Below are 24,287 nucleotides of genomic sequence, written 5' to 3' on the forward strand. Positions count from 1 at the left end.
TTCCAAGCAGAGGTCCAGAGAACGCCGCCTCCACAGTTTTGTGTGCTGCTTTGCCCCTAGGTTCTGACAAATCCTGTTCAGGCCCATACACTACTCTGTTTCTCTGTTTCTCTCTCTCTCTCTCTCCCTCCCTCCCTCTCCAGGTGCTTGGCCCAGCTTGGCCCCAAAACCTCCTCAGTCAGAAGAAACAGAACAAGACATGAATTCATGCAAACAGATGCCCAAAGTTAGCTGTACAAATAACAGCCTCCCAGCCCCGGTCTGAACTCAGCTGGGACGGCCTGCCTCCTCACCCTTCAAGTGTCTCAGACAACCTGCTTCTTTAGCCCTAGGCTACAGAGAAAAAGAAAAGGTCCAAAACTTAATTTGGCGAGGATTTCCTCTAAGGCACCGCTTCCCGAATCTTCAACGAGCTGCGCTGCTCTTCTCCGGACCTGAGTTGAAGGCAGTGTATCGATCGCCAGGTCTGCAGCCCAACTCCTGAGCTCCGCTGCCTGGAGGGGCTGGGAAAGCCGGCAGGGCCCAGGAGCCCAGGAGGAGCGCAGGGGCTCTGCCCTCCCCTGGGCACCCGTAAAACCCTTCCCTGAATTTCAAGGTGACGGCCAACATACTGCACAGAAAGCACACACCAGACTAAAATACGGGAGCGGACCCAGGTCATAAGTGAACACTGCAAGGGGCCAAGAACGGGGGCACTTGTGTTTATTCCCGTGTAATTTGCCTACTTACTGAGCCCTGTTGTGTGACACAGGGCATTGTGCCAGGGGCCGATGGGACCATCTCTGTACTCCCTCTGGGAGCTTACAGGCCCCTGGCAGAGCCTGTACTCTAGTGGGGGTGAGCAGAAGTGGAGGGGGTCAGCAAAGTCCCCAGGGGACCCTCAGACTGAGTAACGGGAAACAGCTCGAGATTCCGGCGCTGGGAGAAGAGAGAACCGGGGGGACGGTGGGCACAGGAGGTCGGCACATTCAAAGAACAAAAACATACAGGCCACTCCCGGGACTTCAAACATAGAGGAAGGTGTCATCGTGATGGGTCCTCCAGAAGCCAGGGGCACTGAAAGTGAAAAGGTTAACAAGGGGGCAAAATGAGGCCACGTCCACTGCCATCACCGGCCTGCAGGTGAGGAGGCCCAAGTGCAAAAAGGCAAAGAACAGATATAGTAAATGGCAGCGTCCTTCTGACGCCAGGACCCGAGCCTGTGACCCATGATCTCCAGTTCCACTTTTCTGCGGCTTTAAAATGTAGAAACATAAACAAAGCAGGCAAGAATATCCAATGGGAAAAAAGAATGTCTCTTCAACAAATGGTGTTGGGAAAACTGCACAGCAACATGTAGAAGACTGAACCTGGACCACTTTCTTACATAATACACAAAAATAAACTCAAAAAAGATTAAAAACCAAAATGTGAAACCTGAAACCATAAAAGTCCTAGAAAAGAGCACAGTAACTCCTCTGACATAGGCCATAGCAACATTTTTCTACATATGTCTCCAGAGGCAAGGAAAATAAAAGCAAAAATAAACTATTGGCACTACATCAACATAAAAAGCTTCAACACAGCAGAGGAAATGATCAACAAAACTAAAAGATAACCTACAGAAGGGGAGAAGGTATTTGCAAATGACATATCTGATGAAGGGTTAGTATCCAAAATATATAAAGAACTTATACACATCAACACCCAAAAAAACAATCCAATTAAAAAATGGGCAGAAGAAGCAAACAGACATTTCTCCAAAGAAGACATCCAGATGGCCAACAGACACAGGAAAAGCTTCTCAACATCACTGATCATCAGGGAAATGCAAATCAAAACGACAATGAGATACCACCTCACACCTGTCAGAATGGCCAAAATCAAAAACATAAAAGACGACAAGTGTTGGTGAGGATGTGGAGAAAAAGGAACCCTCTTGCACTGTTGGTGACAATGCAAACTGGTGCAGCCACTGTGGAAAATAATGTGGAGCCTCCTCAAAAAGTTAAAAATAGAGCTACCCTATGACCCCGCATTCACACTACTGGGTATTTATCTGAAGAATACATAAACACTAATTCAAAGGGATACATGCACCCCTAGCAGCATTATTTACAACAGCCAAACTATAGAAGCAGCCCAAGTATCCACTGATAGATGAATGGATAAAGAATATTGTGTGTGTGTGTACATATACATATATATATATATATATTGCTATATTATGTATGCATACTGTTATTTATATCCTGTTATATATAGATGTTATATAATATTCCTTTACATATATGTTACATACCTACATACATATATACATATGTATATAACAGAATATTACTCCACCATAAAAAAGAATGAAATCTTCCATTTGCAACAATATGGTTGGAGCTAGAGAGAATAATGCTAAGTGAAATCAGTCAGAGAAAGGCAAATACCGTCTGATTTCATTCATGTATGGAATTTTAGGCACAAAACAAGTGAGCAAGGGGGAAAAAAGAGAGTAACAGACACACAAGCCAAGACTCTTAACTACAGAGAACAAACTGATGGTCACCAGAGGGAAGGTGGGGGATGGGTGGGCGAAATAGGTGATGGGGATTAAGGGGAGCACTTGTACCACCTGAAACTGAATGTTAACTATTCTGGAATAAAATAAAATGCAGAAATTACAAATGTCAAATTTGATGCAAGGATGATCATTAGCAAGCAGTTTAACAAGGGGATGCAGGGACTAAAGCCAAACTGCAAAGGGAATCAAGTTCAAAATTGAGTTTAAAATCATAGATCAGCAGGGACAAGTAAGGGGCGTTTTTTAAAAAAATTGTTTTAATGTTTTGATTTATTTTTGACAGAGAGAGAGAGACAGAGCACAAAGTGGGGGAGGGGCAGAGAGAGAGGGAGACACAGAATCCGAAGCAGGCTCCAGGCTCCGAGCTGTCAGCACAGAGCCTGATGCGGGGCTAGAACTTATGAACCACGAGATCAATACCTGAGCTGAAGTCGGATGCTTTACCGACTGAGCCATGCAGCCACCCCAATAAGGGGCATTTTAATCACAGAAAACCAACGCAAACAACTACCAAGCCCCTCAGTAGAAATTCTCTGTGCCTCCTGGCCTTGGTCTGCCCAAACAAGACCATGCTAGAGCATCATGTCCTGGTGGGGTGCTTAATTCCTTACATTTTCCCCCAACTTTTTTTTTAATTTGGTGAAATACACAACATAAAATTTACTGTCCTAACCACTCGTAAGCATTCAGTTCAGTGGTGTTAAGTACATACGTATTGTACAACCATCACCACCACCCTGCTCCAGAACCATTCACATCTGCCTAACGCATAACTTCGGATGAGGTTCTATCTGCGCGCTGTCATGCACAATTCCATAAACATTCCTAACACCCTGCCATGTGAGGGACTGGCCTGGATGTTGGAGCACCGAGACAGATATGACACAGCTCTGCCTTCAGGGAGCTCGAAGGCTGTTCACAGAACCGGATAAACGCATTCTCAAATCAGCGCTAAAACAGATTTCAGGTGCTGTGCAACTTACAGACCAAGTGCACGGGGCAGATGCTCTGCCCCGGGGCCCATGGACAGACCAATTGCACAGAGCAGATGCCCTGCCCCTGGGCCCGTGGACAAGGAGGGCCCAGCTGCGGCCCAGCTGAGAGGATGCTGGCCAAAGACAGCAGGCAAATGTCATTGTGGACCAGAAGCCACCTACGCAACTTCTCTCCTCTAGAACAGAAAGTTCCAGAAAAGTCAGTACAAAAATGTGTATCACCCAAAGCGCTGACAAAGTTTTAAAAGTTAACTTGATGTTTCACACATGTAGCTTCTGCTGGGACCCTCGCTTACAGGAGGTAGTTGGTTGGTCACACCAATGAGACCAAACTGCCGGCCCCCAAGAAGCAGGTGCTTTAATCCCACAGTCACACGCAAAAGTCCCTTTGGCAGCTACCAGCGCTGCAGAAGCCACGGTGCTGACCACACTGGAATACGTGCCTTCGCAAAGATAGCCTGCTCTCGCCACCTAAGCTAAGACAGAACAAAACAAAATGACCTTGCCTTTGATCTCCAAGGAACTCCTCATCCCCTCTCCTGAGGCAATGAGAGTTATTTCTTCAGTAGCACAACAGAAGGGCCCCACCAGATGTAGCTCCAAAATGTGGGCTATACCACCAAAATAAACATGGATCCCCATCACTGGGAGCTCAGTTATAGAACAAGCAGGCAGCATTTGTCAGAGGGTATCAAGAGCTATAGAGACATAAAACGATAAGTGGTGTAAGTGGAATCAGGCCATGGAGGCCATGCGGAGGCCAACAGGCGGAAGTTCCCCCTGGAGCTCACCGAAAAACACACCCGAAAGAGGTAAGGGAGTTAGCAGAACAGATTCAGAAGAAGAAGGAACAGCTGGACAAGAGGCTCCAAAATGGCCCACAGGCCAGTGTGGCTGGAGCAGAGACAGGGAGGGAGAGAGTGTGGGTAGCAGGGGAGGGACAGAGGCCTTTGGCTCCGAGTGATGGTGACCATTAGTAAATTCTGAGCTCAAGAGCAACACAATCCCAGTGACTTCTTGTAAAGGCTCCGCGTTGACAAGAGACCACAGGGAAGCAAAGATGGAGGCAGGGCGCAGGGCTACTTGCCATCCGGAAAGGAGCAGCAGGTGGTGAGCAGGGAGCAGGTGGCTTATGAAAGCAGAGCCGACCAAATTCCCTAACAAGCTAGACTTGCGGTTGGTGTGCAAAGAGAAAGAGAGGGAGAAAGGACACGGTTCCGACATTTGGGGCCTGAACAATTGGAAGATGGCCTTGCCATCCATGGGGGATGAGAACGGTGGGCATGAGCAGGTTAGGGTGTGAGTGCTGGATATCAGCTCGGTGTTCAACCTCACGTCTAAGAGGTCTATCAGATTATTGCAACAGAAACGTCTAAGAGTTGAATATACATGTCTAGAGTTCTGGGGAGAGAGGTCTGGGCTAAAACAATACATCTGGAAGTTATGAGCAAGTCAAGAAATCAATGGTATTTGAATTCATAAGCCTGGTTGCTGTTGCTAAAGGAGTAAACTGAGAGAGGGAGGATGACCCAGGACTTAACTCCGGCGCACCCCAAATCGAAAAGCCAGAGAAAAAAAGAAGCCAGAAAAGGGTACGGATAGGCAGTGGCCAGAAAGCAGAAAGCAGGCAGAGGTGTCAAATAAAGAAAGTACCCCGAGGTACATCCAGCGCCACCAAGAAGCCAAGTACGATAAGGGCTGAACGCTGACCACTGGAGTCAGCAACGTGGGGTCCCTGATGGCCTTGCAAAGCAGAGTCCATGCAACAAGAGACCAGGAGAGAAGCCAGAGCAGGTGTAAAAAGGGAAAGAGGGGCGCCTGGGTGGCTCAGTCGGTTACATGTCAATTTTGGCTCAGGTCATGATCCCATGGTTCAAGCCCCACCTTGGGCTCTGTGCTGACAGCTCAGAGCCTGGAGCCTGCTTCGGATTCTGTCTCCCTCTCTCTCTCTCTCTCTGCCCCCCCCCCCTTACCCCACCACTTATTCTCTCTCTCTCCCTCTCTCTTAAAAATAAATAAACTTAAAAAAAATTTTAATGAAAAAAAATACTGGTTTTAGCATCCTCCCAGGGTTAAACAGTACCATGTAAGTGGTGCCTACCTCTGTAACTGCCCTTCACTCTGTTCTGGCAAACGGCACCATGACAGGTGGCAACACGCAAAAGGTTCACATGTGCCAGACTGTTCATTGTGGGGGTGAGTGGAGAAGGGACCTGAGGCACCTCAAAACGGCCTTTTCTTACCCCAACCAGTCCCATAGCAATGGTTTAGGACAAGCAAGCATTTGGAAAGTGAATCATTTCTGGGGACAGCAGTGGGGGAAGAGGTTCCTGGCAGGAATCCATGTCCCTTACAGGTAAATCAGTTTTGTTTTCCTTGCAGGTGACCAACAGACCTGTAACAGCCTGGAATTCCCCCAACAGAATCCCCAAATGGACAAGAACATATAGGATGCAACCAGTCAGATCTATACTTATCTTGCATAGTGGCTCAAGTCAAAATCCAGGACTCAGTTTCCCCTCTCGTCTCTGTTTGACCTCCCACATCCCCCTTCCTCTGCACCTGCCTATCATGAAGGCAGCCTGGCAGCAGCTTCGGTCTGTCTCCAGAGCGAAACCACCTGCACCTCAACGGCCTCAGGCAGGAATCCTACCCTCACCCCGCATATTAATCAGGCGATCTTCCCAGAACTCAGGAGGTCAGGGGCGCAGGATCAGAAACACGATGTCCTAGGTGTGGGTCCCCAGCTCTGCCACTTTCCAGCCCTGTGGTAAATCATCTACCCTGTGTTCGGTTTCCTCACCTGCAAACCGGGGGACCAACAGCACCTACTCGTTAGGGCTGTTGTCGAAGTGAGTCCCACCAAACCTAACAGGAACGGCACGTGCCAAGCGTCTCCGCAAAGTGCCTTCTCTAGAAGAGCTCCTTTCTGCTTCCACACCTTGAGTCAGTCCCATCCTACCTAGAATAAAATCTAAACTCCTTGCCTCGGTCTCCTTTCCTTCCATGCCTCCCCCTCTCTTACAATTCTGTTTCTGTTCTGGAACACACGGCGCCTGTGTTCCCGATGGGGCCTGGCCATGCGCTCGGCCCAAAGGCTCTTCCTCCCTGCTCCCACGGCCGTGCCTCCTGGCTTCCTCGCCCTCAGCCCCTCCCCATCTCAGTCCTTCCGTGACCGCCAGAACATCCATTCCACCTGCCACCCTCATGTCCTGTGTACCGACGGTCTTCCGACTGGAAGGCTGGCTGGGTCCCCAGTGCAGGGCCCGTTTTGTTCAATGCTTTAGCTCCAGGACCTGCAACACTGCCTGGTTTTCATAAGTGGACAGTGCACACTGGCTGATGGACTGCTTCCGGGAATGAATGAATGAATGAATGAATGAATGAACAAAGGAACAAACATGCATACATAAATATACATATGCATCCATAAACATATACACACACACACATATATTGTGGTGACCAAGAAAATGCCCAAGGCAGATCTCCCTTCACTGAACCACCTGTTGCCCCAGCTACTGTTGGCCAGCAGCCTTCAGCTCAGCCCATGCAGGGATCACCTGAGCCACAGAGTACCGCCTTCTTCAAGGTCACCCTCCTTTCTGGAGAAACCGTCACCTGATGACTCACCTATATGGGAATATGGAGATCTGGCCACCCCAGGACAACACTTACAGCCCATTCCAGGTGCAGTACTGCCTGTGGGACCAGCCAAAGCTGGTGTTGGGCCCTCAGTGCATCTGGACATCTCCCTGCAGCCACTTCGGCTCCTCCCCATTCACAGCCACCATCTCCAAGGCACTCTGGAAGAAACACCCTGCATTTCAAGCTTCACCTCACACAAAACGCAACCTGTATCACACACAACGCTGCTAAGGGGGACACGGGCCCCCCTCTACCCAGGCACGCAGGTCAATGGGCTTGGGAGGTCGGCACGCCTGGCATTTTCTGCCTGTGCTACTGAGTCCTCTGTTCAGCCTGGGCTTTTATATACTTCAGTGCCTGGGGCTCAAGGCCCAGCTGGCCAAGGTGGTGCTGCCTCTGGAGACCACATTTACCGGGGGTCTTCGGAATCCACACCTGTTCAGATCTACAAGTGGTATTCTTGTTGAAATCCAGCCACTATCTTTTTTTTTCTAGGCTTATGGGAAGTAAATTGAAGTAAAAGACCGCTTCCAATTCCCCATCACACACTCATGTTCTCCTGCATCCTCTCTCCAGCATCCCTTCAGATGCCCAGAAACCTTTAAAGTGATAGTTTGAGCCCTACACCCAAAGCCACCTTTTTCTAATAATTACGGCAGGATGCTCAGAGATCTTTTTTGTGCAGGTCTCATGCTATCGGTGAGCTGTAGCTGCTGTCCGGCAGCACTAAGAATGTACAGACATCCACATGCCTTGCTCGTGCATTCCAGACCCACCTGTGAGTCTGAGCTTCCCTTGGACGATCACATCACAGACGTGCTGCTACACGGGTGCGTGCGTGGTCAGCTCCACCAGCCAGTGGTCCTCTCTAGCTGGCGACCGAGGCTGTTAGTGCCAAGAACTATGATTAAGGGGTGCCTGGGTGGCTCAGTCGGTTAAGCTTCCGACTTTGACTCAGGTCACGAACTCACAGTTTGTGGGTTCGAACCTCGCATCGGGCTCTGTTCTGACAGCTCAGAGCCTGGAGCCCGGTTCAGATTCTGTGTCTCCCTCTCTCTCTGCCCCTCCTCTGCTCATGCTCCATCTCTCTCTTTCTCCTTCCAAAATAAATAAACATTAAAAACAAACCAAAACCAAAAACAAAACTGTGATTAAAAAACAAAAAAAGAAAACAACCTGGTGTCAGCATCCAGGACCTGCTTTCTGGGGCTGACCATCTAGACAAACATGACCTCCTGGAGCCCAGGGGCTTGACCTGTCCCCGCAGTCAACTTGGCTCCCTCTCTGCACTATGGCGGCCACTTCTGTAACAGCTGGCTGGTGCCCAGAGAGGAGCAGGGACTGAGGATTTAGCCTCCCTGTCACCCTGTGTTAAGCAAATGATCCCACAAGCCCGAGCATATCGGCAGCAACCACAGGTATGAAATTCTAGCTCCAAGTGTGTCTGGGCACTCCAGAGCCGAACAGTATTCTTACAAACCACCGCTTTACGCTACAGAAGCTCGCATTTGAAACAAAAAGCAATCGGATCTGAGCTCCTCTTGTCGGCTTTCCCTGACAACTCCCTTCTGATGAAATAAGCGATCATTCTCTCCTGTCTCCCCTGCCCCACCCCACCCCCCCCCCCCCAGCATTTTTAAAAACTCCCAACCAGAATACTGGTTGCATGGCATCATGAAAGAATTTGGAGGTATTCTCCTCTGCCCGGCGGAAGTTTGCATTGCTTGAAATCTGCCCTCCTCACCTTGGTGAGCGTCCGTCGTGACCAGCACAGTGCACAGGCAGGTACACAGGAAAGATTTACAGAAAAGACAGTGAAGCTCTTGATTGCACTGGAAAAAAAGGCACTTTCAAGGTCCTCTCCATTCCCAAGGCAACGTCATGTGCAGCAGGAAGACACAGTAGACAGAAAGCTGGAAAACCACACGGCCACCCAGACGAAACTGCGGTAGACAGACAGCCACTGACTTCGAGGCCCATCAGTGTGACTGTGCCAGGGGACGGGAATCAGAGTCCTTCATCATGTCTCGCCATGAAAAGGCCCACAACATCTGCAACAAATAACCTGAGGTGGCCTCTAAGCCTAGACAACACCATCTTTAAAAACTTGAATTTTCAGGGGTGCCTGGGTGGTTCAGTCAGTAAAGCGTCCAACTTCGGCTCAGGGCATGATCTCATGGTTCATGAGTTCAAGCCCTGCATCAGGCTCTGTGCTGACAGTTCAAAGCCTGGTGCCTGCTTCAGATTCTGTGTCTCCCTCTCTCTCTGCCCCTCCCCCACTTGTGCATGCTCGCTCTCTCTCTGTCTCTCTCTCTCTCTCTCTCAAAAATAAATAAACCTTTTTAAAAAATTTTTTAAAAACCTGAATTTTCAGTGAGTGCAAACAGACCTAACTTCCGGTTCCACACCATATCAGCTTTCAAATCCTAGGCCATCTCATTTTTATGAGAGCTACATTTGGGGATTAAATAAAAGAATACCTAAAAAGAGCTTTTAAAGGTTTTGGTGCTCTCTAGAATAAAAACGACTGAGTAGTGTTAACGATTATCATTAGAAACAGTGTTAGCAATAAAATATAAGGGAAGCGCCTCCTATGCAAGTAAACCTGCATATATTTTATTTTTTGAAGGGCTAAAGTTTGAGATGTAGGATATGGCTATTTAATATCTACATGAATAAGGAAGAAGAAATCAAGAAACAAGGTTATCAAGAAATCAAGAATAAGGTTTATCCCTGGAGATGCCACCACCACAGAGTAAAATAAGTTCCGTAATCAGTCATTCCTGTGGCTGTGGCTGAGGAGTTTTACTTTTCCAATGAGACTTACGTTACTTTTAGTATCAAAAAAAAAAAAAAAATCAAAATCAAAGCAACTGTATTGGTTTGAATAACGTGTCCCCCCCAAAATCGTGTCCACCCGGAACCTCTGAGTGCGACATGATTTGCGCAGAGGGTTGTTGCTGATGTAATTAGTTGCATTCGATGAGGTCATGCCGGATTGGAGCAGGCCCTAAATCCAACGAGTGGTGTCTTACAAGGAGGCCAGTAGCCACAGAGACAAACACAGAGAACACCACGTGAAACAGAGGCCGAGATTAGAGTGATAGAGCTACCAGTCAGGGACCAAGGATGGCCAGGATTCTTCCCCGGAGAGGATTATGACCCTGGCCACACCTCGACTTCAGACTTGTGGCTTCCACAACTCTGAGGATAGATTTCTGTAAGCCACCTCGTTTGTCATAACTTCTTACGACAGCCTGAGAAAACCAGCAGGGGAGAAGGACTCTATTGTTTCACCTACTGCATCGTAAAAGATTAAAAATATCAATGTACACATTGCTGGTGAAAGGGTAAATTGGTTTAGCCTTTCTGAATATGTATTCTTTGATCCAGCCATTCCAGTTTAAGAAATATATGCAAATAATCAGCGAGAGAAACGATAAATTAGCTGCAAGGCAAAACACCACAGTGCTCTTATATTATTTATTGATAAAAATCTAAAAAACTAACTCTAAGTAAATGACAATACAAGACTGATAAAGTAAATTTATTCCAACCAACCGGTGGAATATTTGGAGGAGCAAACTCAAACCGTACAATCATTAACCAAGAAAAGAATATGCAATGTACAGAAATCTTCATCCAGGGCACCTGAGTGGCTCAGTCAGTTAAGCTTCTGACTCTTGGTTTGGGCTCAGGTCATGATCTCACAGTTGGTGAGATTGAGCTCCACATCAGGCTCTGTGCTGACAGCATGGAGCCTGCCTTGAGATTCTCTCTCTTCCTCTCTCTCTGCCCCTCCCCTGCGTGCACATTCATGCATTCTCTTCCTCTCTCGCTCTCTCAAAATAAATAAACATTAAAAGAAAAAAAGAATCCTTATACAGGAGAAGCGGTGCAGGAAGTCAATATGTGTAAGGACAAGGTAGAAAGAGACAAGAAACCACAAAAGTGAACGATCTGGTCGACAGTTAACATCACCAAGCTCTTGCACTAAGCACTAATCATGCTCTTCCAAAAGTAAAGTTTTTGGGTTTTTTTTTTTTTTTTTTTTTCTGTTCTCCATTTGTAAAAGGTAATCAGGAAAAGCTGCCATCAGCCCAAAACAAAATAAAACGATCAGTGGAGAAAATAAAACATGGGAGTTCGGATAACGTAACGTGTATCTTCAAGCACGTAAAGTATTAGTATGAACACCCACTTTGTACTCCAATGGCTTTGAAGAATAAAGAAAAGGAAATAAGTTAAAAAAAAAAAAATAGCAAGTTAAGACCTGATGACACAGAAGTGAAAATATCCTTACCAAAATCTTACAGAGTCCTGGGGTAAATTAGCAAGGATAACAGGAGTCTGTCTTCCTCCCTGCCAATTAGCAGCACCAGAATGAACCATTTCCTTTCTCGGCTTCCGAGAAGCAATGGCCTAAATCAACACGCTCTTGCAGTCTTTCCCAGAGCCAGCGTATCATATTACGTCTTGACAGACTCAGGTACGTCCTATAATGAACGCTCATGCTCCAGAGTTAAGTGTGTACACACACGTGCAATTTCATGGCTTGCAAAACTACAGGGACAATGCAAAATATATTTATGTTTGCACACACGATGACGAACAGTCATCATAGATGGTAACCAAACTGGTGGCGCAAGCACAGTTTTACTGTTACAGAATCCAATATACGAATTCACGTGCCAAGTTTTTAGAAGTTGTAAAGAAGAAAGCAGGAATAAGTGAAAATAACGGTGACGTCAAAAGAACTATGACTTGGCAAATTGAAAACCATTATAACTTATCAGAACATTTCAAAGCAGGTTGTTTGCGGGGCAAGGGCACGATGAAACGGAAGGACCACTAGCAAGTGCGCCTACAATTAAAAGGACAGAAAATAACAAGCACCAGCTGGGGAGGAGATAGGACTCTGGATAAGGAAGAGCTCTGGGTTTCTTTTAATGAAGCACTCATTGCAATCAGATCATAAAATCTTGAATTAAGAGCCGGAAAATATGAAGGATCCAATAACAACAAAGAAACTGGAAAGCCATTCAAAAGGATTTCCAATAAAGTCTTCAGACCTAGTTCCTGGTAGTCTTAGGTGTGAATTCATTCAAACTTCCAAAGGACAGATGATTTCGTGTTACGAAAAAGTTTCTAAAGGAAAACGTTGGGAAAAAAAATTTCAATGCATTTGAAAAACTAATGCAATTCTAATGTCACAATCTAACACTACGTGAACGAAGGAGAAAAACTAAAAATTAAAACTACTTATAGACAAACAGTAAAACTACTAGGCTCCTAAGTACAGTATTAGCAAATGAAATCACATCAAGAATCAAGTAGATTATGGGGCGCCTGGGTGGCTCAATTGGTTAAGCGTCCGACTTGGGCTCAGGTCATGATCTCACGGCTCGTGAGTTCGAGCCCCGCGTCGGGCTGTGTGCTGACAGCTCAGAGCCTGGAGCCTGTTTCAGATTCTGTGTCTCCCTCTCTCTCTCTGACCCTCCCCCGTTCATGCTCTGTCTCTCTCTGTCTCAAAAGTAAATAAACGTTAAAAAAAAAATTAAAAAAAAAAAAGAATCAAGTAGATTCTACACCAGAAAACATGATTAAGAATATTATGAGATACACTGAAAACTACAAGACATTAATAAAAGAAACTGAAGACACAAATGGAAAGAATTCCATGTTCATGGATTAGAAGAATTAATACTGTGAAAATGTCGATACTACCCAAAGCAATACACAGAGTCAATGCAAAACTCCAACGGCATTTTGCACAGAAAGACCACAAACAATCCTAAAATTTGTACGGAACCATCTAAGATCCCAAATAGCCAAAGAATCTTGAGAAAGAAGAACAAAGCTGGAGGCATCATACTCCCTGATTTCGAACCATGTTACAAAGCTACAGTAATTAAAACGGCCTGGTATTGGTGTCAAAAACAAACACAGAGATCAATGGAACAGAATAGAGGGCCCAGAACTAAAGCCACACATATGTGGTCAATTAATTCAAGACAAAGGAACCAAGAATGTGAGGTACAGTGCTATATACAAGGGTTCCCTTTTCTCTACCTCCTGACCACCGCGTGCTGTTGCTTGTCTTTTTGAGCCTAGCCATTCTAACGGGTGTGAGCTGATATCTCATTGTGGCTTTGATTTGCATTTCCCAAAGAAGACACACAGATGGCCAACACACACGTGGGAAGATGTTCAACATCACTCATCATCAGGGAAATGCAAAGCAAATCCACACTGAGGGATCACCTCACACCTGTTAGAATGGCTAGGATCGAAAAGACAAGAACTAGCAAGCGTTGGCCGGGATGCAGAGAAAACAGAACTCTTGTACAGCACTGGTTGGTGGGAATGGAAGTTGGTGCAGCCACTATAGAAAACCGTAGGGAGTTCATCAGAATATTAAAACTAGAACTACCATCTGATCCAGCAGTTCCACTTCTAGGTATTTATCTAGAGAAAACAAAACACTAACTCGAAAAGAGACCTGCACACACATGTTCACTGCAGTCACATTCTCAATAGAGAAGGAATATTATTCAGCCATAAAAAAGAATGAAATCTTGCCATTTGTGACACCGTGGACGGACATTGAGGGCATTATGCTATGTTAAATATGTCAAAGTCAAGTACCATATGATCTCTCTTACATGTGGAATCTAAATATAAAGAAACACATATATAAACAAAGCCCATTGAATCAAGATCCTGAGAAGAGATCTGGGTTGCCAGAGGCAGGGGAAAGGGGGTGTGGGTGAACTGTTATGGTGTAATGGGTTTTTCTTTTCTTTTTTTTTTTTTTTTTAGTTTAAATACACTGAAATTTTAAAATTAACATTATGAGAAATGTAAAAAGATCTTCACGTGGTCAAGGGAGAAAAACCATATATCACAAAAACAAAAGATTATGAAAAAGGTATTTGGTAAAATCCAACACCCAATGTTACAAAAGTGCCAAACCCAAACTAGAAAGATATTCCCTTAGCATGATTAAAAAATAATAATAATATTAAAGTAACAGCCAAGAGGGGTGCCTGGGTGGCTCAGTCGGTTGGGCACCTGACTTCGGCTCAGGTCATGATCTCACGGTTCGTGGGTTTAAGCCCCGCATCGGGCTCTGCACTGACGGCTCGGAGCCTGGAGCCTGCTTCAGATTCTGTGTCTCCCTCTCCCTCTGTTCCTCCCCTGCTCTCACTCTGTCTCTCTCTCTCTCGCTCCCAAAAAATAAAATAAAATAAAGATTAAAAAAATAATAAAAAATAAATAAATAACAGCCAAGATAGTTATCATCACTCTTAATCACTATTATCCAGGAGGCTGAAGGCAGTTCAACAAGATATAAAACAGAAATCAAGTATACAGCAATTGAAAAGGGAAGAAAAATATTTTTATTGGCACACAGTGTTACAGCGTAACCTAGAAATCCAAGAAGATGTACCAGAAAAATTATTAAAACAAATAAGACATTTAATATAGCCATAAAATAGAAAATAAATATCCAGAAATCAACAGCTTTTCTATTTACTAGCAATTACTAGTTAATAGAAACAGATCATTTCTGAACATGCATTAACTGCCAGAAATGGTGTGAAGTTCTTAACACAGTAGCTCATTTAATTTTCAAAACAACCCTAAGAAGTAGATACCATTATTATCCACATTTATAGGTGAGAAAGCCAAGACTCAGCAGGATTACCTGTCTCACCAGAAGGCACACTGCTGGCAAATGGCAGAGCCAGTGGGAGAAGCAGGCCATCTGAAAGCCAAGTCCTCACGTCCCCTCGGGTTCCACCCCCACCTCCCGATTAAACCTAAGGGCACACTCCTAACTCAAGCAACAATGCCAAGAAATAAACACATTGAGGAATACATACAGCCCATACGAGGACTAAAAAATAACAAAAACTTTCTGACAGTCACAAACAAGACCGTATCTGAATAGAGACATGCCATTTTTCATAAAAATGTCAATTAGTCCCAAAGTAATAAATAGATTTAATGTAATTCCTATCACAATCTACTACAGAGATAGTATTACTTTTGTTGCTTGATTTCCTTGCAGAGGATGGCGGGGGGGGGGGGGGGAGGCGGGGGGGGGGGCGGAGATGGAGTTTAATAACGTGATTCTAAAGTTCCTCTACGAGAAACAAAAGGGACTATCCAGTCAAGAAATGTTAATAGCTGGGAGTAAACTGTCCTTTCAGAGGTCAGTCACAGTCTTCTCTAGGCTTGGGTCCATGCAGTTCATTGTTCCTACAAGCACCTTCTTAATAGAGTTCTGCGTACGCCTTTGGTGGCCCCTTATTTCGAGAAACATAAGCAAAATGCAAAAGAACGCATAGAACCTAAACGCAACAGGGGCATGAAGACTCAAAAGAATATAGGCTAAAGTTTAAAACAGTTCTTGTGTTAAGGTGACGAAACCATGTTTGATACCTAGTTTTTGGTCTTCAAACTTCAGAGTTAGAATCTTTGTCATTGAAAGTAAAAAGTAAAAAAAAAGGGGGGCAAGGGAAAAAGGGAAGAACAGATGTATAAAAAATAATTTAAAAATTATTTTAGGGGCACACGGGTGGTTCAATCAGCTAAGTGTCCCACTTCAGCTCAGGTCATGATCTCGCAGTCCGCGGATTCGAGCCCCGCGTCAGGTTCTGTGCTGACAAGCTCAGAGCCTGGAGCCTGCTTCAGATTCTGTGTCTCCCTCTCTCTTTTTTTCTTCCCCTGCTTGTGGACTGTCCTTCTCAAAAATAAATAAACCTTTAAAAAAAAAAAAAATATCTTCGCGGGGCACCTGGGCGGCTCAGTTGGTTAAGCATCTGATTCTTGATTCTGGCCCAGGTCATGATCCCACAGTCTGGGAGTTAGAGCCCTGCGTCTGGCTCCACGCTGACCGTGCAGAGTCTGCTTGGGATTCTCTCTCCCCACCTCTCTCTGCCCTTGCCCCACTTGCGCACTCTCGCTCTTTTTCTCAAAATAAATAAATAAACTTAAAAAAAATTATCTTAGAAAAAAGAACACATCTTTAAAAAGACAGCATACGTACAGCACGTTTAACCTGGAAAAGCGAGGCCGAGGAATCATCCAGCAGCTGTACTAAATGATGCTGCCGCCTCCTCAGATGAGCACACCAGCCTGGCCTTCCAGCCTCACATTGGGGGGCCTCCTCCGCCGGGCTCCCCCACAATCCAAACACCACCTGAGCTGAGGCCCTTTGCAGCCCTTCTCCACCACTTAGCACCAGATCCACCCGGCACTGCGTTCTCTAATTGCGTGCAAACCAGACTGGAGGACCCTGGGGCAGACCTGCTGCCCCCTCCCAGCTTCCCAGGCCCGGGAGGCCCGCCCACCGTCTGGGAGCCCTTGCCAGACCCAGAAATCCTTGTTGATTCAGAGACTGCAAGTCAGCTCCAGGGCTCTTAGCAAGTTTAAGGTTTCAAAAGACGGGGAAACGGCCACATCAAAAAGGTGATGATTTTCTGACTCAGCTCCAGCTTTTTTAAATATTATGTTTCTAAATAAAGTAAATGGATACTCTAAAGGAATAGCTAAAGGAAGGTCACAGAGCAGAGCAACTACTCAGAGACTTGATAAATCAAATAAACAATGAGGCCAGCCCAGAAAAGCAGAAAAGCAAGCTACAGACCCTCTTGCCTTTTTGTTTTTCCATTAAGGAACTGTTCTTATAAACAATGAGCCCATTCAAAAGGGGTTTTTAAAAATCCCTGGAGGAAGCTTCTATCTCCTGGACCCAAAGCGCTGCTCACCCCTTTTCCCCCTTGCCCGTGAGCCCCCGCCTCTGTGAGCGCCATCCCCCGCCTGCATTTGGATGGAAACACCTTTGATCAGCAGCTCCAAGGAAAAAAAAAAAAAAAAAAATCAAAACACTCCTAACTCCAATTACTCAGGAATTAGACTTGTAGCAAAAGGTGAGCAGAAAGTAAAGACCTCCGTGTAGAAAGAATCTGCTTCTTTGTGGACCTCTTCTGTGCAGACAAGCAATAGAGGTTTTTGATTTTGTTTTTGCAACTTTTAATGGAGAATTATCTGAACATCCACAGCCACCGAAGGCCAGGATTCCGAACACAGCGATGTGCGTGGATGGCTGACTGGACACTCTCACGCCTTTTAACTCATTATTTATTTTTAAACACATTGATTATTGGTTTATTACTAGTTGTTATAACCTGTCTGGCCTCCAAGGATTCCTAAAGCTGAACAACCCAGGCAGTCAGCATACACACCGTCCCATCTGATTTTTGTTTCTTTTTTAAAACTTTTAATGATGAAACATTCCTAATGTACAGAAAAGTACTAATAATGATACGGTAGAATTTTCCAGGCTACCTACAACCCAGATTTAAGCCATGTGAACATGTTCCCATATTTGTTTCAGATAGTTTTAAGAAAATGGGACTTCCTCTCTCCTGCCCCTCCCAGAAATACAAAAACAGCAAATAAGCTGATATTTATCTTTCCTATGGATACTTTTGCTTTCTGGCCCTTGACAATAATATTGATTTTTTTTACGTTTTAAAAATGCATAATGGGGGTGCCTGAGTGGCTCGGTTGGTTGAGCATCTGACTCTTCATTTTGGCTCAGGTCATGATCATGATCCCGTGTTGGGCTCCGCACTGAGTGTGGAGTCTGCTTGGGATTCTCTCTCTCCCTCTCTTTCTCCCCCTGCTCCCCCCTATTCGCTGCGTGCGCGCGCACACACACACACACTCTCTCTCTCTCTCTCACTCAAAATAAATAAATAAACATTAAAAAATCCATAAATGGGGGGCGCCTGGGTGGCTCAGGTGGTTGAGCATTTGACTTTGGCTGAGGTCATGATCTCATGATCTGTGAGTTCGAGACCCACGTCGGGCTCTGTGCTGACAGCTCGGAGCCTGGGGCCTGCTTCAGATTCTGTGCCTCCTCCTCTCTCTGCCTCTCCCATGCTCATGCTCTGTCTCTCTCTGTCCCTCAATAATAAATAAACCTTAAAAATTTTCTTTTAAAAATCCATAAATCTCTGTGCCTTACCCTCTTTCCAGCCAGTATCAACGCTGCAGAGCAATTTTTTTTTTTTTTTTCAGAAGAACCTTCCCTCTCACACTGTATTTGTTCTAATGCTGATCAACCTTATTATGGACACATTCTTGCCTGTACAGTATCAAAATGAGGAGAACAAACTGAGGAAAGAAGGAAAACATAAATACAATTAGAAAGGATGGGCCCAAACTTGATGGTTTACACACATTCTCATTTAACCATGCTGTTTCAGAAAGACGACATTTCTTCCTCTGTCTGGGGGTGTGCACTGTTGTCCCATGGGGCTCAGGCCTACAGTGGTGTCTTCCTGCTCTTGCTTCCGTGACCTCACACCTTCCCAATGACCATCAACACTTCCAACCCAAGCCTCTTTTCCCAAGGTTCCAATCACTTGGATGGCAGTGAACCACCTGTCAAGGTGAGGCCCTTAGAGTCTCCAACAGCGCTTCCGCTCCTGTCTCAGCAAGAGGCACCACCATCTACCCAAGAAGCCCACCCTACAGTCCTGGACTGCCTCTTTCACTGTCCCTCCTTCACCCCCACAGCCCTATTAAATACACCCTGCCAAACTCAAGCTCGTGTCTCTAGTGCATTCCACTTGTCTCCTCCCACTGCCACCAAGGAGTCTAAGCCACCACCCGAGCGCGTGAGAGTTCATGCAGTAGCCTACAAGGTCTTCCTGACTTCTGTGCGGCCCCCTTCTACCCTGTTACAAACACTACAGCTGTAGTGATATAACCCAAATACAGTCCTATCATCCATGCTTGAACACGTTACCTTCCCTTTGGATAGAATCCAAACAAGGCATCCTGGACCTCCACAACCAAGACCCAGTCTCAACAACACGCACCCCCTCTCACTCCATTCCTTAGCTCCGCTGGGGTTATTTTAGTTGCTTAAATACACAAGGATCCCTTTCACCTGCTGCTTGTCTGGAACCTAATTCCCTCTGTACCCACCTCCTCAACTCTTCTTACTTGGCTTTCTTCCAATTCATTATTATTATTTTTTTTTTTTATTTTATAGGTTTTAGAGTGAATATCTCTTCTTCCAGAAAGTCTTCCCAGATGCCCACCTCCAGTCCCAACAATGTCAGCACCCCTGCTTTACGCTCCATCACAGCAACTGTGACAAAAGCAACATCCGGTACACACGATGTTTTCAAAAACTATTCATGTTAGAAATTAATGGATGAAGCAACAGGCATTCAATAAATCTGGTTGACTGTCTTCACCCTGCAGGACACATGGGCCAACTGAAAAGACACAGTATGTCATGCTCCATGTATCTTGGCTCTAGCTAGAATGGCTGTAATTAAATTTACTTCCATTTTGATCATTTTTCAACGTGATTGTGCTGCCAGCTTGTCCAGGTGGAGTGTCTCAAGTAAGCTAAACAAAGTGAAATGCAAAAATGAATAGTTAGAAAAACAAACAGCCTCTCATCCTCACTAACGTTAAGTAGCACATCTATAAGTGAGGCAGGTCCCCGAGATGTTTCAGGAAACAATTCTGGGCCTATTCACTTAGCTATGACTAAAGATAACTTCATGGTCCTAAAAAGAAAGGGAAATACTTTTCAAAGGGGCCTATATCTAAATGTAGATACAGGTATCCCCCACTTTTCAAGAGTTCACGTCCTGCCACTTTGCTCTAACATTACTACCTGTTTTCATAAACCTGAGGACGATTTTTGCTTTTCCAAAAAAAGCCAAATGGCAAAATTAGCAGTCAGCCTGTGTTTTGCAGGGAGCTGTTACAGAGGCAGCGCACATCCCAGGCTGTTCCAGCCCCTTCCCCAGGAGCTGCGCTCAGTACCTAGACACCACTGTCTGTGAACGTTTGTTTTATCGCTATTTATTCTCTGTATCCGTTAGCAAGATGTGTCCTAAGGTATCAGAAAAGCCTGACAGGTAGTTTTTGGGTCTGGGAATGCTAAAAAAAATTTTCCATCTAAATTTCTTTTCTTTTGAGAGAGACAGTGCGTGAGAGGTGGAGGGGGAGAGAGGGATGGGGTCAGAGGATCCCAACTGGGCTCGGCGCTGACAGCAGTGAGCCCAATGCAGGACTCGAACCCACAAACCATGAGATCACGACATGAGCTGAAATCAGGCGCTCAACTGACTGAGCCACCCAGGCGCCCCAAATTTTCCATGTAAATGAACAGTCATTGCTTCTTCTTCATTTTACACCATTTCAACTTAGAAAGGTTTCACAGGAACGCTCTACTTTCAGATGGGGAGGGGGGGACCCATACACTATAAATCTCTCTTAGCAAGAAGTAGCGAAGAAACATAGTTGCAGGTCAGCTCTTCTGATGTAAACTAACAATTCTTAACAGTGTTAAATTGGAGCTTTGGGAAACATGGAAGAGACCGCAGGTATATGAGAGGATACACAGATCATCGTCCCACAAAGCAATCTTGATTAACATTTTATTACTCAAGATGAACCTCCCAAGAAAGACCTTGCAAAAAATCTGTATTTAGGGGCACCTGAGTGGTTCAGTTGGTTGAAAGTGTCCAGCTCTTGATTTTGACTCAGGTCATGATCCCAGGGTCATGGGATCAAGCCCCGCCTGAGGCTTCAGCGTGGAGCCTGCTTAAGAATTCTCTCTGGGGCGCCTGGGTGGCTCAATCGGTTAAACAACCGACTTCAGCTCAGGTCATGATCTTGCGGTTCATGAGTTCGAGCCCCGCATCAGGCTCTGTGCTGACAACTCGGAGCCTGGAGCCCGCTTCGGATTCTGTGTCTCCCTCTCTCTCTGCCCCTCTCCCTCCTTCCCTCTCTCTCCCTCTAAAAAATAAAAATAAAAATAAAAAAATAAAAAAAAAAACACCCAGTCACTCGCTAGAGAGCTGAGACGTTTGGCCACTGGACAGCCTTGAAGCCATATGTACAAACACTCCCCAAGTTAGTCTTCATTATACAACTTCAAAGCAGGAAACAAATGTCATGCTCCTGGAGCAGGGAGCTCTACTGACTTTCCAAAGAAGGAAGGAGGCCACCTTTGCCCACCTTTGTGTTTACCATTTGCAAGAGGGCAGCTCACTACTCCCAGGCCTGATGGCGATCTCAGGCTTCACCATCCCAGCCGTGGAAGCAAGCACTGCCCTCCTACTCTGGACAGAACCAGCTTCCTGACGGGGTGTCCCAGAACCTGGCAGAGCCCCTGAAAGCTCACACCATGTGTGCAGAAGGCTCTCGCTCCCCATCATCTTCACTAAGCCCACAGTGGTGTTTCCAAAGAAACCAGTCAAAGACCGTAAAGACAGACTGAAAGTGGGAGCAGACTAGAACGATCTTGGTAAATATAGGTGTAGCTGCCCCAAAATACATGGCACAATCATCTGCTCTGCAAGTTCATAGAACCCACCGGAAGCTGAAGAGAGTATATAGAACAGCATCTTATAAAAGAGGTGAAAATTCTCCTAAATCCCTCCAAGTGTAGGTTGAGGTCATTTTTAGACCCACCCATCCATTCCACACGTATTTATTGAGCCCCCACACTGTGCGAGCCCCTGTTCCAAGCACAAGTACAGTGTAAAGGCCACAGGAGAGGCTCTTAGTGCTTAGATCCTGGTGCAGAGACAGTAACATGCAAACACGTGAAAAGTAAAATACCTTCAGAGGGAGACAAATTTTCTGGAAAAAAAAAAAAAGGAAATGTGATAGGAGGTGCCAGGCGAGGGCAGAGAGGGGACTGCAGAGAGCCAAGAGCGGATGCCTGGTCTCTGGAAGGAAGCAGGTTGCGGGGGAGTCTTTCCAGCTCCCCCACCTGTCAGACCCGGGCTGCAGAACCACCCCCTAGGGGTGCTGAACTCCAGGGATGTGGGAGGATTGTATGACTGGCCTCACAGGCCAGGGCAAGTTCTGTTTGTTCTCCAACCAGCTTCTACCTCATCACATGGTGGTTTGGCAAGACCTGGACTGAAGGCCTTCTAGGCAAATGGCCCTGGAAGATATCAAGACCAAAGAAGTTCCCTCAAGAGATTGGTTTAATATCTAAATCTTTAAGAATCAGTAAATCCCTCTTAAGGTTTAACTTCGATGCCTCCTTCAGACATGCCCTCCCCCACACATGTACTCACAGGAGCACACATGCGCGTGCGACACATCCACGGATTAACTTTCCTGCAGAGAAAATGTTGGACTCTTAGTTTAAAAATAATCAGATAAAGCACAATTAATGAGGGGCGCCTGGGTGGCTCAGTCGGTTGAGCATCCGACTTCCGCTCAGGTTATGATCTCGTGGTTCCTGAGTTTGAGCCCCAGGTCGGGCTCTGTGCTGACAGCTCGGAGCCTGGAGCCTGCTTCAGATTCTGTGTCTCCCTCGCTCTCTGCCCCTCCCCCACTCACACTCTGTCTCTCTCTCTCTCTCAGAAATAAACATTAAAAAAAATGTTTAAAAAACACAATCAATGATTCTGAAGATGCATACCTTAAAATTCTCAAACTTCTTTCAGAAAGTTTCTTTTTTCTACCATGGAAAAGGCTGGGGACAATCTCCCTGCCAACTACAATGACAAAGCATTTCTCCCCCTAAATTTACTATGATGATAGATAACAAATGGCATCTATAAAGCAGTTGGTCAATAACCAAGAGCAAAACAATGCACTGCAAATCTGAAGAACAGAGTTAGAAATATGCCAGTTAGGCGTGCAAGAGACAGCAGTGCTTTGAAAACGCACAGTTTGATCCAAATGTTAGATGTGGTTTTCCCTACTCACCACAAAGTTGGGTTACGAACATTTCTAAAATTTCTGAAAAGGATTTTCAGGCTGCCGGCCTGCTTGGGAGCAGATGAAAAATTTCCATTGTTGATACACACGCGCTTGTACGCAAGGTAAACAACAGACAAGATACCGAGTTCTCCTAACTCTGCAGGAAGCACATTAAAAGCGCAATCAGGGAGCGCCTAGGTGGCACAGTCATTTGAGCGTCAGACTGCAGCTCAGGTCATGATTTCAGGGTTCGTGGGTTCGAGCCCCACGTCGGGCTCTGTGCTGACAGCTCGGAGCCTGGAGCCTGCTTCGGATTCTGTGTCTCCCTCTCTCTACCCCTCCCCTGCTCGTGCTCTCCCTCTCTCTGAAAAACAAACATTAAAAAAAAAAATTTTTTTTTTTTTTAAAGCGCAATGAGAACTCTGATTTTCCTGGGACACAGTGCTCCCCTCCGTTCCGCATCTCTCCGCGCAGGCCTCAGCACCAGCCAGGCTGGGCGAAGCCTTCTGAGCTCCTTCCTCTCCTGTCTCTGTCAGTTTTGCTTCCAGGGTCACAACAACTTTTAAAGCGAGTTCTTATGCGTGATGGTTCTTGCGCAAAAACAGAAGAGAGGTGATAACAGACACGTGTTGAGGGTGTGTGCGTCGGTACGCACACGCGTGTGTCCTCTCTTTTTACTTGAGCCTCGCAAATCAACAACGTGGCGAGCTCTTTGAGGGCAGGAGTCATGTCAGGCTGAGGCGAAGAGGAAGAAATTTTATAAGGATAAATATCGAGGTCTATATTGAGGCCCAAAGAATCAATACTCAAGTCATCTTCATAGAGTGGCAGAAATAGGACTTGGCAGTGAAAGGTGGGCTAGGGGAGCACTTTTCCGTCGAGAGGAGTGGATCAGCTGTGAAAGGCGGCTGTGCCCAAATCCGGCCTGAATCTCACACAGGAACAGAAGCGGTCCTGCTCAGCTGTGTTCTACACTTTCATACAGTGAATACTCAAAGCCAACCCAGAAAAGAAAAAAGGTAGAAAGAAGTAGGGAAGGAGGCCCTGGGGGCTTGTTCGTCTTCAAATATTTGCAAGTATCTGTGGAAGAAGAATTAGCATGACCCTACACGGATCCAGAAGACCAGAGAATCAACCACGCCTCTCACGTCCGTGGTTTGAAGTGCTTCTGACCGGGACAGGGTGGGAAAGGGACAGGCAGGCTTGAATTTACGGGAAGGTGGATCACTGACTCGGCACCTTACCTGGGGGAAGGGCGCGGACGTGTGGAGGGCAATCTGGGGGCGGGCAGGCGTTTCCCAGTCAGGAAGTGGACA

The 24,287-nt window shown here is 45.9% G+C and overlaps 1 protein-coding gene across 2 annotated transcripts in view; it reads right to left on the bottom strand.

Moving 5' to 3' along the window:
- Positions 1–24,287, bottom strand: part of GLI3 (GLI family zinc finger 3) — a 282,606-nt gene that overhangs the window by 220,445 nt on the left and 37,874 nt on the right. The window lies entirely within an intron of this gene.

This window comes from Puma concolor, chromosome A2 (genome assembly GCF_028749965.1).
Source record: "Puma concolor isolate L17-30 chromosome A2, mPumCon1.1.hap2, whole genome shotgun sequence".
NCBI lineage: Eukaryota > Metazoa > Chordata > Mammalia > Carnivora > Felidae > Puma > Puma concolor.